The sequence below is a fragment of the Eretmochelys imbricata genome, chromosome 9 (assembly GCF_965152235.1).
Source record: "Eretmochelys imbricata isolate rEreImb1 chromosome 9, rEreImb1.hap1, whole genome shotgun sequence".
In the NCBI taxonomy this organism is placed as follows: Eukaryota; Metazoa; Chordata; order Testudines; family Cheloniidae; genus Eretmochelys; species Eretmochelys imbricata.
In genome coordinates, this window is record NC_135580.1 from 57,778,476 (window position 1) to 57,792,135 (window position 13,660).

The 13,660-nt window shown below is 48.5% G+C and overlaps 1 protein-coding gene across 1 annotated transcript in view; it reads left to right on the forward strand.

The window, feature by feature from the left end:
- Positions 1 to 417: 417 nt before the first annotated feature.
- TMLHE (trimethyllysine hydroxylase, epsilon) overlaps positions 418 to 13,660 on the forward strand; it is a 45,307-nt gene continuing 32,064 nt past the window's right edge. Inside the window, exons 1-2 of the mRNA XM_077826541.1 lie at positions 418 to 509; positions 1,591 to 1,698. The gene's annotated coding sequence lies outside the window, so the exon portion shown is untranslated. The remainder of the gene's footprint in view (positions 510 to 1,590; positions 1,699 to 13,660) is intronic.

A 13,660-nucleotide genomic window follows, 5' to 3' on the forward strand; every position in this document is an offset into this window, starting at 1 on the left:
CAGGGTCCCTTTTTGACCAGGCATTCTGGTAGAAAACCGGACACCTGGCAACCCTGCATGCCAACTTCACATGTAACACAAATGCCACGACACAGGAACCACAACCTTGGAATGTGGCCCTGCCACACAAGGCCGACTCCACGGAGCCCATATGTAACCCGCCCTGGGCTGAGAGGAGAGGAGAGGAGAGGAGCTCCACCCCGCCCCGCCTCGCCTCGCCTCCCGCCGGGTCCGCTTCTGTAGCCAGGAGACCTCCCCCGCCGTCTCACAGCCGCTCTGTCCAGAGCCCGCGCTCTCTATGGTTAGGAAGGTGCCACGCCGCTCTGTCCAGAACCCGCATGTTCTATGGTTAGGAGGCCTTCTTTCACCCTCCAGCACCGCTCTGGCAGCTGCTCTCGATGGTTCGCAGGCCTCACTGCTGGGCGGGACCCCGCGGGAGGCGGGGCGGAGCGGAGCGGAGCGGAGCCGTTGTCAGGGGGGACCCATCTGTGCTTCGGACTGCCTGGCAGGTGACTTGAGTGCAGGGCGGCCGGAGGGAGGCTGTGTTTGAGGGAAGCTGGGGATGGCCGGAGGGGGGGCTGTGGTTTGGGGGGCGGCCGGAGGGGGGGCTCTGTTTGGGAGAAGCTGGGGGGGCGGCCGAAAGGGGGGGGCTGTGTTTGGGGGGCGGCCGGATGGGGGGCCTGTGTTTGGGGGAAGCTGTGTTTGGGGGGCGGCCGGATGGGGGGCCTGTGTTTGGGGGAAGCTGTGTTTGGGGGGCGGCCGGAGGGGGGGGCTGTGTTTGGGGGAAGCTGGGGGGGGGGCGGCCGGAGGAGGGGGCTGTGTTTGGCGGCGTGGCCTCTGGACCCAGCAATCCTGCGGGCAGGATTGAAAGCCCTGATGAGCCAGATCCGGTCTGTGGGCTGTAGTTTGCCCTCCCCTGCTATAGTGAGATAATTACTCCATAATAGCTCTGCTGGTCAATTTTCCTCTGTAGACAAATCCTTAGTGAACGTTAAAATAAATTGTGTAAATGGGCCTACAAAAATCTAAGGTGATCAGAATTTGTAAATATCTTATTCTTGTTTTTATCTTTTATTAGTAGGGAGATTTCCTTTCAGTTTATCCAGAACTTGCTAATGCCTCTTTTGGGTTCTTTTCTTATTAGTTGGTTTCCTTCCCCTTGCTAATAAAGGCCTGTTTAGTTGCACAATTACCTGACTACTGGCTCATCAAGGATGTATAAGTTGCTTCTGCTGCCTCATTTCTTGTTACAACTCTATTCTTCTCCTATGAATAGGCTTAACTTCCTAGTATATAACAGTAGTTGAGCATTCTTGGAGATGAGAATAGCTCCTCCCAAGTGTCAATTTCATTACTCCCTGCTTACCACCTTAACAGTAATCTAGGACCAGGAAGACTTCTTCATCTGAAAATTCAGTTGCTGGTGAATCTCATTTTCTGTTCTTCCTGCTTCACTAATGTTCAAGTAGGGTGGTTTCAAATATGAGGGCAACTGTATCTTTTGTATTTGAGAACTCTCAAATCTTTTGCATGTGTTAACTGAGCTACCTACCTAAACTCAGTACCCTTCCTTTTTTTTTTTTTTTTAAGTTCCAATTTGGATATCTTGGGACAATCATAGGAGCAGTTCCAGGCATCTCCAAAGACACATCTGGAGTTTTCGCTGTCTAGCAAGAGCCACATAAATGTATTAAAAATGTGAGTAATATACTTTCAGATAACAATTTGAGCTGTTCAGCTTCTGAGCAGTTAAATGCAATTAATCTGTCTGTCTAAGCTGTTTTCAGATGTTAAATGTCCAACTGCATAGCCATGATTGAATCCAGGCCACTTTTCCCTGCTAAGTGCATAAAACCGGGTCTGCGAGCTCTGGATGTGGCAGTCAAAGTCCCTCCTGCTTCTCTTGCATCTTGACAATATTTTCTCCCTCATAAACAAACAGATTTGTTTTTGTTTTTTTTTTTAAAAAAAGTTGATGCACAAACCTCAGGAGGCTTCTGAGCAGTGGGGAAGCATATGATTCGAAGGGGTTATTTTAATAGCATTCATGATAAGATTCATGTGCAAATCTCTCAAACTCAGCTACCTTTTGGACATTGAATTGTACTAGTCCTGTCTTACCTTTGAGTTGTCTCAAGTTTTAGATATCCTCTACAAATCTTGCTGTTAAGCAGCCCCCATTGGAAAGTGGGTCTAGAAGTCTAGCAGGTTTTGGTGCAACTGAAACCTGTTCCACTTCAGATATATGGGTATAAGTCTTTGAAATGAAGCCCATTGTGTTCATAAGAGTTGGGAAGCAATTTAACAAAGTGTGGTGTTTGCTAATTTAAAAGCTGATGTCAGATAACAATGCTCTTTTTTAAATCCTGTTTGGTTTTGTTATCAATTCTTCCAGCTATTGTATCTTAACCATAAATCTCGTTTGTGCTTTACTCTTTTTCAGCTTCTATGATTCTGAGGCCCAGCTCTCTGTACCTGGGCTTCAGCTGAAAACAAAATCTCTACTACTTTTCTCTTTGAAATCATATCTTCTCCCACCTTGTTTGTTGGTGAAATAAGCATACTTCACAGTAATAGAGTTTTCTCTGAGCACTCCCACCACCTGGTAAATAGGAAGTAAGGAACCAGAGGCAGCAAGACCCATCCCATTTATACTTGATTTACTCTTGAACTACTTGGCATACAGGCCAGGTCTACACTAGAAACTTTTGCCAGTATAGTAACATGAGTATGGGGTGGGTTATTTTACAACAATTCTATACCAACAAAAGCCCTAGTGTAGATGCAGTTGTGCTGGCAAAAAGCTGCTCTTGCTGGTATAGCATAATTAATTGGATGAACCAATGTAATCTATACCAGCAAAAACTGCAACTACGCTAAGAGAATTTGCCAGTATAACTATCCTGGCAAATGTTTTTTAGTGTAGAATAGGCCTACATTTCTTTGCTCTAAATTTCATTCACCTCGTCTATATGGGAATGTAGTGAGGCGATGACTCACGAGTGTGGCACCTCCTGCTGGTCATCTCCAGAATTAGCTCTTTCTGGCCCAGAGCGCCCTCTGCAGGCCGGTGTCTTGCCTGCCGCTGGTCCCATGTCCCTTCCAGACTCCAGAGCCTCTTTATCTCAGGGTTCTGCCCCAGCAGTGCCCCCACACTCTCTGGGTATCTCCTCCCAGGGGAACCCCCAACTCTCTAAACCCACCTTGCCTCAGTGGCTACTGCCAGTCGTCATCTAACCCCCACTCACTGGGGAAGACTTCAGTGTAATGGCCACTCATCATTGGCAAGGGGTTAGGACCAGCTGCCTCCACCTGTTCCCAGGCTGCCCCTCTGCAGCCCCAGTACCTTTCTGGGCCTTTACTAAGGTCTGCAGCCTGGGGGTTTACCAGGTGGGAGCTGCCCTTGCCCTTTTCCACTCAGGCACCTTCAGTTCCTAGGCAGCCAGGTCCTTCTTTTTCCACAGCTAGAGAGAGACTCCTAAGCTTCTGGCCCACAGCCCTCTTATCAGGGCAGCTGGGCCCTAATTAAGCTGGCCACACCTATGGTCAGCTACTCAGTCAGCTTCCCCAGCTGTTCTTAATCCCTTTTACGCAGCTACAGCCCTCTCTAGGGCTGCTTTTAACCCTTCCAGGGCTGGAGCGGGGTCACCACCCCGCTACAGAGAACTTGATAAATGAATTGGAAGTTAGCTTGGTTTCATTCTAGTGTCTGTAAATACCTCTATGTAACTTCATAGAGCAGTGCTGGATGAATTATATTAGATATCCTGATATACCACACATGGCATCAATACGCTTTTAAGTAATGGACAAGCACCAGTGTTCTGAGGCTTCTGTAAATACTCCTTGTATGTCCCTCTCTTATAAGGGATGAAGGGAGTTAAGAGATACAGAAAATGTGGGTGTGAAAAATCTGTCTTATTAGCTGGCAGCATTCTTTCTCAGATATTGGAAGCGTTTAGTTTGGGGTGGGAGGGGGGGAGAGGGAAATGTTGAAGGATGGATTAACACATGTACCTGCACAAACAAGAGGAGATTTTGAAGATGTTTTGGATGTGAAAAGTAACTTCTGAGTTTCTAGGCAAAAGTGCATATTGCTAATATGGACCAGAAGGGCGTCTGATTTCAGAATTATTGCAGACCAACAGCTTTTAGTTGAGTCAACGAATGAGATCATGTCACTTACACATCTGATTTCAGATAGTGACAATTGTGGCAGGGAAGAAAAAATTCCCCTTGAAAGATTTCATTCTATATAGTTGGGAGGGAGAAAATATTTACAGTAAACCAAATGTGTTCAGAATCCAAATGAACCATCACCTCTTCATTAATGAGCAAGAGATGGAATAGTAGGGGTTAGCTTTTTTTTTCAACATTCCCTAGTCCATGGCATGATACAAAACCCCCTTCAGGGTGTCGTGGAAAAATTAACCACTCATTGTATTTGGATCAGAACAAGCCTGAAGCTCCTTTATTGATTACAAGCGCAGGGGGGGTAACAGCTCTAAGTAGCTGCCCCCCGAAGCAAAGCACACACAGCTTTTTAAAGCTTAAAACCACAAGCAAATTACACATACTTCCATATTAATTACCTTATTTGGAATACATTGCAAAATTAACACTGGTCAAAAGCAAAAACAAGCGTTTCCCCCACTAGGCCCTTCCTGTTGTTCACTGTCTGTTCTTTTGCAGTCAGTGACCTTTCTAACACTACTGTTGTGGTTATATATTTCATAAGCTTATCTATTGCAAATTTGTTCTGTCTGGGACTTTTCCATCCTGCCCCTTCATGCCCCTTATGCACAGAAAACCATTGTTCTGTTTTGGGGACTTTCCACTGTGCCTTCTCCTACCCCTTGACAAACATAAGCAAGCAGGATCTCAGTTTACGGCCTGCAGGCAAGCTTGACCAAAGTCAGGGCCTTAACCTGAGTTTTATGTCCTGTGAATTTTCCCTCACAAGGGTATAGATATTTGCTCATTATATTTGCTCTCGTTCTCATTTTCAGTGTATTCCCATATTTTATATAGCCCTCTCTCTCAGAAAAATTACACACCTTAATTCCTCTTCTTATTTTAGTGCTTGCACATGTCCATTCCTATTTAGGTGTGTGCATGTCCCAAGCACAGCTGTCAGAAATTTTTCCCCTAGTGGTATCTGTCAGCTCAGCTTTAGTGCCCCCCTGGTGCCGCACACTCATAGCGCCGGTATAAGGGGGCCCCGCCGATTCATCACTCCTCAGTTCCTTCTTACCACCCATGACGAATGTTCGGAACATCCCTTTCTTTGCCTTGGCAAAGAGTTTTTGGCGGTTGTCCTTAATTGGCTATTTGTATATAGTTATCTATAGTTAGTTGTAGTGTTTTTTCAATAGGTAGTTTTAGTAGATTCTTAGTAAGTTAAGGTTAGCAGGGCACCTCTCCATGTCTGGAGAGGAGGTCCCGGCACCAGTGCCTGCCTCATTTCATGGGGTTCAAGGCATGCTCCTCCTGTGGGAATCATAGAATCATAGAATATCAGGGTTGAAAGGGACCTCAGGAGGTCATCTAGTCCAACCCCCTGCTCAAAAGCAGGACCCATACCCAATTAAATCATCCCAGCCAGGGCTTTGTCAAGCCTGACCTTAAAAACGTCTAAGGAAGGAGATTCCACCACCTCCCTAGGCAACGCATTCCAGTGTTTCACCACCCTCCTAGTGAAAAAGTTTTTCCTAATATCCAACCTGAACCTCCTCCACTGCAACTTGAGACCATTACTCCTTGTCCTGTCCTCTTCCACCACTGAGAATAGTCTAGAACCATCCTCCCTGGAACTACCTCTCAGGTAGTTGAAAGCAGCTATCAAATCCCCCCTCATTCTTCTCTTCTGCAGACTAAACAATCCCAGTTCCCTCAGCCTCTCCTCATAAGTCATGTGTTCCAGACCCCTAATCATTTTTGTTGCCCTTCGCTGGACTCTCTCCAATTTCTCCACATCCTTCTTGTGGTGCGGGGCCCAAAACTGGACACAGTACTCCAGATGAGGCCTCACCAATGTCGAATAGAGGGGGACGATCACGTCCCTCGATCTGCTCGCTATGCCCCTACTTATACATCCCAAAATGCCATTGGCCTTCTTAGCAACAAGGGCACACTGCTGGCTCATATCCAGCTTCTCGTCCACTGTCATCCCTAGGTCCTTTTCCGCAGAACTGCTGCCTAGCCATTCGGTCCCTAGTCTGTAGCTGTGCATTGGGTTCTTCCGTCCTAAGTGCAGGACCCTGCACTTATCCTTATTGAACCTCATCAGATTTCTTTTGGCCCAATCCTCCAATTTGTCTAGGTCCCTCTGTATCCTATCCCTGCCCTCCAGTGTATCTACCACTCCTCCCAGTTTAGTATCATCCGCAAATTTGCTGAGAGTGCAATCCACACCATCCTCCAGATCATTTATGAAGATATTGAACAAAACCGGCCCCAGGACCGACCCCTGGGGCACTCCACTTGACACCGGCTGCCAACTAGACATGGAGCCATTGATCACTACCCGTTGAGCCCGACAATCTAGCCAACATTCTACCCACCTTATGGTGCATTCATCCAGCCCATACTTCCTTAACTTGCTGACAAGAATACTGTGGGAGACCATGTCAAAAGCTTTGCTAAAGTCAAGATACAATACATCCACTGCTTTCCCTTCATCCACAGAACCAGTAATCTCATCATAGAAGGCGATTAGATTAGTCAGGCATGACCTTCCCTTGGTGAATCCATGCTGACTGTTCCTGATCACTTTCCTCTCATGTAAGTGCTTCAGGATTGATTCTTTGAGGACCTGCTCCATGATTTTTCCGGGGACTGAAGTGAGGCTGACTGGCCTGTAGTTCCCAGGATCCTCCTTCTTCCCTTTTTTAAAGATTGGCACTACATTAGCCTTTTTCCAGTCATCTGGGACTTCCCCCGTTCGCCACGAGTTTTCAAAGATAATGGCCAATGGCTCTGCAATCACAGCCGCCAGTTCCTTTAGCTCTCTCGGATGCAACTCATCTGGCCCCATGGACTTGTGCACGTCCAGTTTTTCTAAATAGTCCCTAACCACCTCTTTCTCCACAGAGGGCTGGCCATCTATTCCCCATGTTGTGATGCCCAGCACAGCAGTCTGGGAGCTGACCTTGTTCGTGAAGACAGAGACAAAAAAATCATTGAGTACATTAGCTTTTTCCACATCCTCCGTCACTAGGTTGCCTCCCTCATTCATTAAGGAGCCCACACTTTCCTTGGCTTCCTTCTTGTTGCCAACATACCTGAAGAAACCCTTCTTGTTACTCTTAACATCTCTCGCTAGCTGCAGCTCCAGGTGCGATTTGGCCCTCCTAATTTCATTCCTACATGCCCGAGCAATATTTTTATACTCTTCCCTGGTCATATGTCCAACCTTCCACTTCTTGTAAGCTTCTTTTTTATGCTTAAGATCCGCTAGGATTTCACCATTAAGCCAAGCTGGTCGCCTGCCATATTTACTATTTTTTCAACACATCGGGATGGTTTGTCCCTGTAACCTCAACAGGGATTCCTTGAAATACAGCCAGCTCTCCTGGACTCCTTTCCCCTTCATGTTAGTCTCCCAGGGGATCCTACCCATCCGTTCCCTGAGGGAGTCGAAGTCTGCTTTCCTGAAGTCCAGGGTCCGTATCCTGCTGTTTACCTCTCTTCCCTGTGTCAGGTCCTGAACTCAACCAACTCAAGGTCACTGCCTCCCAGATTCCCATCCACTTTTGCTTCCCCTACTAATTCTTCCCGGTTTGTGAGCAGCAGGTCAAGAAAAGCTCCCCCCCTAGTTGGCTCCTCTAGCACTTGCACCAGGAAATTGTCCCCTATGCTTTCCAAAAACTTCCTGGATTGTCTATGCACCGCTGTACTGCTCTCCCAGCAGATATCAGGAAAATTAAAGTCACCTATGAGAACCAGGGCATGCGATCTAGTAGCTTCTGCGAGCTGCCGGAAGAAAGCCTCATCCCCCTGGTCCGGTGGTCTATAGCAGACTCCCACCACTACATCACTCCTGTTGCTCACACTTCTAAACTTAATCCAGAGACACTCAGGTTTTTCTGCAGTATCGTACCGGAGCTCTGAGCATTCATACTGCTCCCTTACATACAGTGCTACTCCCCCACCTTTTCTGCCCTGCCTGTCCTTCCTGAACAGTTTATAACCATCCATGACAGTACTCCAGTCATGTGAGTTATCCCACCAAGTCTCTGTTATTCCAATCACGTCATAATTCCTTGACATCACCAGGACCTCCAGTTCTCCCTGCTTGTTTCCAAGGCTTTGTGCATTCGTATATAAGCACTTGAGATAATCTGCTGATCGCCCCTCATTCTCAGTATGAGGCAGGAGCCCTCCCCTCACAGACATTCCTGCCTGTGCTTCCTCCCGGTATCCCACTTTCCCACTTACCTCAGGGCTTTGGTCTCCTTCCCCCGGTGAACCTCGTTTAAAGCCCTCCTCACTAGGTTAGCTAGCCTGCTCGCAAAGATGCTCTTCCCTCTCTTCGTAAGGTGGAGCCCGTCTCTGCCCAGCAGTCCTCCTTCATGGAACACCATCCCATGGTCAAAGAATCCAAAGCCTTCTCTCCGACACCACCTGCGTAGCCATTCGTTGACTTCCACTATTCAGCGGTCCCTACCCAGGCCTTTTCCTTCCACGGGGAGGATGGACGAGAACACCACCTGCGCCTCAAACTCCTTTATCCTTCTTCCCAGAGCCACGTAGTCCGCAGTGATCCGCTCAAGGTCATTCTTGGCAGTATCATTGGTGCCCATGTGGAGAAGCAGGAAGGGGTAGCGATCAGAGGGCTTGATGAGTCTCGGCAGTCTCTCCGTCACATCGCGAATCTTAGCCCCCGGCAAGCAGCAGACTTCTCGGTTTTCCCGGTCAGGGCGGCAGATAGATGACTCAGTCCCCCGGAGGAGAGAGTCCCCGACCACCACCACCCGCCTCCTTCTCTTGGGAGTGGTGTCGTGGAACCCCCCATCTCAGGACAGCGCATCTCATGCCTTCCAACCAGCGGAGTCTCCTTCTGCTTTCTCCCCCCAGACGTATCATCTGGTCCACTCTCCGCAACGGTACCTGTGGAGAGAACATGAAAGCGGTTAGTTACCTGTGTCCGCATTGCTGGAACTCGGACATTCCCCCTTCTTCTTCTGGAGGTCACATGTTGCCAAGCTTCTTCACTGGCCTCTTGGCTCCGCTGTGCAACCTGCTCTAAATCTTTAGAGCTTTGTGCCCGTAGAAGCATATCCTGACTTTTGTCCAGAAAATCCTCCGTTTCTCGTATGCAACGCAGGGTCGTTATCTGTTGCTCCAGACCTTCAATCTTCTCTTCCAGTATGGAGACCAGCTTGCACTTTGTACACACAAAGTCACTTCTGTCCTGTGGAAGAAAGAAACATGGCACATCCAGTGCAGGTCACAATAGCTAAACCCCTCCCTTCCATACCACCTTCTTACTATGAGCTTCCTCAGAGAAGTTGGCAAGATGTAAGCCTCTATGGGCTCACTCCAGGCGAACTCCCAGGCAAACTCCTGCTGTGTGCTGCTCTGCTGTCCCCCACTGCTCAGCTGGTTCGCTGCCGCTCGAAGCCTATGCCCAACAGTGACCCACACTTGAGACAACTAAAGTGCTTGGGAAAAGGCCATTGAAAAGACCTCTGCCAGATTTGTCAGGAGTTCAAACCCCAAACATAGAAGGACCGGGCAACGAGACTTAAAGTTCTCCCTATGGAGGCCACGCTGAGACCTGCCTCGGAACCGAGATCGGACTCAGCGCTGAGCACATCAGCATCTGTGCAGAGTGCACTGCCAACTGCTAGAGGCCCATGGCGCCACTCCCCAAAGAAGAGGCACTTCAGGCATCACAACAAGAGCTGTCCACTGGCACCAGAGAGCAGCAGCAAGGGAGATAGGGATGCGATGAGACCCAGGATGGTCCACTTTCCCGCAACGGCAACCAGCCCCAACAAACATGCCGGTGCCACAGACTCTACAAAAGGAGCTGCACTCCAGCCAGCACTGTGCCAACCAATTTGCGGTCCCTTTAATGATAGAGGTGTATGCGGCAGCCAGGGACCTTTTGACTCTGCCAGTACTGGGATCCCCTGGCGGCACCAGGAAACATTGAGGTTTCCACCATTGAGAGACCCTTCTCTAGAAGGAAACCACCTCTGATTGCCTCCCCTCCAGCTTCACCGCAGCACTGTTCACCAGCACCGGGAGGGTCGGCAATGCTGTGGGGACCACACTTCGTATGCCTCTTCCTCCCTGGGGTCAGATTCAGGCACCTATTCCGAGTACCAACAGAACCGTCAGCGCTACAGCCACCACTCCTCATGACTATTGGTGAGTTCCGGAGCTACAGCGGCGATGAATGCCTGGCCTATAGACCTATGGGGGATGAAACTCATGCAATGGCCATTCTAGAATGCATGGGTTTCCCCTGGGCCAGGGCACCAGTTTGCGGTGCTCTTTCTTGGTCCGGTTGGAGACTGTGGCACCACCGTGATGAGAGACGCTGGAACCGACCAGTACCAAGGCAGGAGCTGCACACAGTACCAAACACGGCATGGGCCTGGGCTTGCAACCTGGTACATACCCTGGCGTGTTTGGTAACTGGTACCGAACAGCCGGCTCAGGCATCCCAAGTAGAGGAGACAATGGAAGAAAGGACAGCTTTTCATGCCCCTTCCTCTGTGATGTTCCCCTCTGGTGTTATCTGGACTTGTGATCTGCTAGGTCACTCCAGTCCTTGTTCTCTGGGAGCCAGCCTTACCCTGCTCTGCTGTGAGAACCCCCACTCCTGGGCTGTTCACGCACAGCCTCTGGGATGTAAGCTGCTCCCAGCTACTTGTAACTGAATGACACTAGCCAATACCTCCAGTCCCAGAGACAACCCTAGGAACCTCCGTCTTGCAGTGTCCAGTTATGCCTGCTGGATGCTGCAAGCTTTTATGAGTTTATCAATTTCACAAAGAAATTGATATGTACCAGGCTTGTTCTCCCAAGGGGATCCTCTGACATGCTTCAAAGCAAACGCATTGCTTCAGGTAGAATAAACAAACAGTTTTTAAGTGATTATAAGTCAAAGCACAAGAAGTCAAGAATTGATTTGGTCAATTGAAAGTGTTAAGATCAGCTTTGATTGCGTTTTGCTTTTATTTCATTGTCCTTACAAACTTAGATGCTTCTCGCCACAGGCTGGCTGGTTGCTCTTCAGCCAGGCTCTCCCCTTTGATCAGTGCTTCAGTCGCTTGGTGTGGTGTCTATAGATGTAGGTGGAAGAGAGAGGAAGAGCATGGCAAACGTCTCTTCCTTTTATCATGTCCTTTCCTCCCCCTTGGTTTTGTGTCTCCCCCCCTTCAGAGTCAGGTGAGCATTACTGAGTCTCTCTAAGCTAAGCAAGGTTGAGCAATTCCCGTGGTGTGGCCTCATGCAGGTGAGTCATTGCATTGTAGCTCCCTTGCTGGACAATGGCTGTTGATGGGTTGTTTGATGCCTTGCCCGGGCATTGGTTACTTTCCTTGCTGTTGCCTCTGGGGAGCAAATATCCTGCTGTTTCCCTCAACTTACAGCATGTTTTAGTGACAACCATACTACACAATTCTCATAACTTCATACACATTAATGATATACATATATGGATAGAGAAATGACTTTCAGGAGATCATAACCTTTCCCCGATACCTTACAAGGCATGCTTTATATGTAAAATCACAATTATATGAAAATTAGGAATATGGGGGTTACAGCCCGCTCCCCAAACATATAGAATGTCACATCCTGCTCTTCACTGTATGACGATCTTATAGCAAAGAGGGCTTCCCCTTCCCGCGCCCAATGATTTAAGAACCCCCAGGACTTGCTAAAGCAGGTGGCTATTTTATCAGCATCAGGGCCTGCAAAAGTTGTGCTGCCACTGCGATGAAGCAATAATGAAGCCGATTAAAGTCCTGTGTCAGACGCCTGCCTCCCTCCCACCCGCAGCCAAGAGAATGGAGCACAAATATTTCATTCCAGCTCAGGGCTGTGAATTATTACTTTCTCATCCCCCGCCGGGATTTCTCATGGTGGTGGTGGCCAACGAGAGGGACCAGCAAGGACAGATGGATCATGTGCAGAGAGCAAAGGAACCAAAGAAGTTAGACTTACTTGGCAGAAAAGCATACTCGATGGGGGTGGGGAGGGCTCCAATTTTGCATAGCAACCCAGCAAGCATTGCTGGATCACTATGACTTTAACATGTGGGAGTCAATGGGCAGATTTAAAGCGAAACTCCCTCAAGACAACCAGCAGGAGTTTTCAGCAATGGTGGACGAGGGCAAGACAATTGCCAGGGCTTCCCTGCAAGTGGTCTTGGATGCTGCTGATTCTGCAGCTAGATCCATGGCCATGGTGGTTACCATGAGAAGGAGCTCTTGTTTGTGAGAAGCTGGCTTTCCTCAGGAGGTCCAGAAGACACTGCGTGCAGGAATTGCCCTTTGAAGGCTCTTTGCTCTTTTCAGGTGCTAGGCTTCATGGCCTTAAAGATTCTAAGACCACATTAAAATCTCTAGGGCTACATAACTTGTCTCAGCCTAGAAGGCAATACAGACCCCAGCAGTTAAGCGCTATTACACCCAGGAGCCTAGCCATGACCAGAGAAGAAGGAGTAGGGGATTCAGTAGAAGACCACCTCCACTCTCCTCCATCACAGGACCTTCTTAATTGGGCCCACACTGCTCACACAACTCGAGACACTCATTTTGACAAGATTCTTGAGGATGACATCCAACCCCCCCAATCTCAGGATCCATTCCCTATCTTTTCTGACTGCCTTACCCACTTCCTCAAGGCCTGGAAATGGGTTACTTCTGACTGCTGGGTTTTAAACACAGTAGAATTGGGATGTGGTTAGATGTTTGTCTGCGTTTGTTCTCCCTGTGTGCTGTCCCAGCTCTGTGCAGATAGTTGACACAGCAGATCTCAAGCGAACTGCTCAAAGACCACAAAATCTGTTAAGGTACGAAGGCACCCGGCCAGGTTTATTGTTGATGAAGCACGGTGCTAGTATCACGCAGACTCTACCGGACCACTAATACATGTATGCCCGTGACAATGGACACAGCTCAGTCAGTGACGGGACTTTCCACTGCCCCGTAAGCTGGCCAAAGACACTCCCTCTGAGATACATCTTTATACACCAATTCAAACAAGTTACATAGTACCCCTGATATATCAGGGTGCCACCCGTTGCCTTGTACATGTTGGTTTGATCAAAACATCTCTATCCATCATGCTGTCATCCTGACCTTTTCTTTAGGATGGGTCAGTGTGTTCCTGTTATCTTTGGGGAATGTGCTGGTATCAAGGTGTTCTGGTACCACCCTTCTGGAATGTGCTTGTGTGAGTACTCTGTGCCCAGTGCTTCTTAGGAATATGCGTTTTGCAATATTAGCCCTGTGCTTGCCAAATTCTGTGACCAGGATCTGGCTCTTGCTCACAACCTGACTATGCTTCAGCAAAGTTTGACCGTTACTTTAGTTCAGGCCTCTGATACAAGACCTTATGTTTCAGATCCTCTTCTTGCTACACAGGGTATACCCTCCAGTTTCTTTCTACGTTCTCCCCCACCCCTTCCCAGTCC